A 1,834-nucleotide genomic window follows, 5' to 3' on the forward strand; every position below is an offset into this window, starting at 1 on the left:
ATTATGTGATCTAGAAGATATTCAATTCTTTCTTTATCACTAATGATCTATTAACGCATTAAGAATATATTTATGAGAAAGTTTAGGAAGTCAGCACTTTTATTAAAATTTGGTCATTATTTAATTATAAAAAAAAGTGATTTCACACCATTAAATATAATTTTACACCATTAAAAATATTAATAATGACTAATTGATAACTACAAATTCTAAAATCTATCCCCTTACACTTCTCTATTTTTATTTACATATTACTCAAATAGACAATATTACATCTCAATAATCTTCCCCTCTGTTTTCTTCCTTTATTTATTTCTCAACCATTGAATCTGCAAAAAGAAAAGTATAAAATAACCCTTTCTTTGACAACTCCGAATCAAACATGAATCTTACATCTTCATTAAACAAGTGCCTCCTCAATTAAGTGATCCAATTTGCACTTTGACCTTCAACCATTTCATTTTAATATAATTTTCTCATTTGAATAGTCCCACTTATTTAATCACTATTTTAAGAAAATATAGTAAGTTGTAACTTGTAAAGCAGATAAATATACTATTAAGACAATTGCTCTGCAAGAATTAAAAAATAAATTATTCTCAGTTATATATAATGGTATGATGAATTTTATTTATAGTTGTTAAAGTTTGAAAAAAAAATTAAGTTGCATCAAATTAACTATAGAATTACATAAGTTTTTATCCAATTTTATAATAGAAATAATGTGATAAATTAATTGTTTAGAATATAATTTAAATATGATATTATAAATTAAAATAAAATATTGAAGTAAGTGTATGATTATATTTGTTATGTAATTGTAGACAGCAAATTAAGCATCATGAATTCATGATTGCACCTTATTGCTTTCTGTGGGATTAAGCCAACTAAAGTTTTAATTTTTAGTTAAGAACTAAGATGTTAAATTGAATATTAATAAGCTCTTCTTAAATAACCTGCTAATGGTAACTCTATAATTTTGATAAATCTTTTTAGTTGAGTTCAGTTCAGTTGTCATTGGTTGGAATGCCATCTTTCCCGAGATTGCAATTCACGTGAGTAATCCAATATTTTTTCTTCAATAAAAGAATTATTGAGAGAATGGATTAAAAAATTCGGGAAATATTCGCCTCTGAGATTGAGTTCACAATATATACGAAATAAATAAAATAAAATAAGCATCTTTGATGGAATATGAAGCAGTGGCCAGCTAGCAATGGACCAGATAGATGTGAACATATGAACATCAATGTGGCAACAAAACTATCAGCAGATTTTCATCACAATCCTTCAACTATGTGCCACCCATTTATTATTATTATTATTGATTAATTATTTTCTAAATCAGATGATGGAAAATGCAGAGCACAACACAAACAAGTAAAGTACTTCAGCAGTTACAGGCTTACAGCCACATAAGACAATTCTCATTTTCTTTCCATATCTATCCTTTTATTGTTATTAACTTATTATTGTTCCTCTTTTTTTTTTGGTGTTTGGGTCAACCATATCTTCTTGAACAATCCTACATAAAAAAAAAATCCTTTACTTTCCTTTTTAGTCCTCCTTCCTCCAATATGAAAAAGTGGGAATGGATATTAAAATACTGAATAAAAAAAAGAAGAAGACAGAGACAAGTTCAAGTGCACAACTTTGGGTAGTTGGAGCCACAATAGGAAGAAAAGAAAAATAATTAACTTTATTATTTCGAAAGAGAAAAATTCTTTTTATAATTCAAAAATTATTAATTTTATTAATAAACATTTAAATAACATGAAAAACATATTTTAATGGTAATAAAATATGTTAACATTCTTTTAAATTAAACAAATTT

This window comes from Arachis ipaensis, chromosome B09 (assembly GCF_000816755.2).
Source record: "Arachis ipaensis cultivar K30076 chromosome B09, Araip1.1, whole genome shotgun sequence".
NCBI lineage: Eukaryota > Viridiplantae > Streptophyta > Magnoliopsida > Fabales > Fabaceae > Arachis > Arachis ipaensis.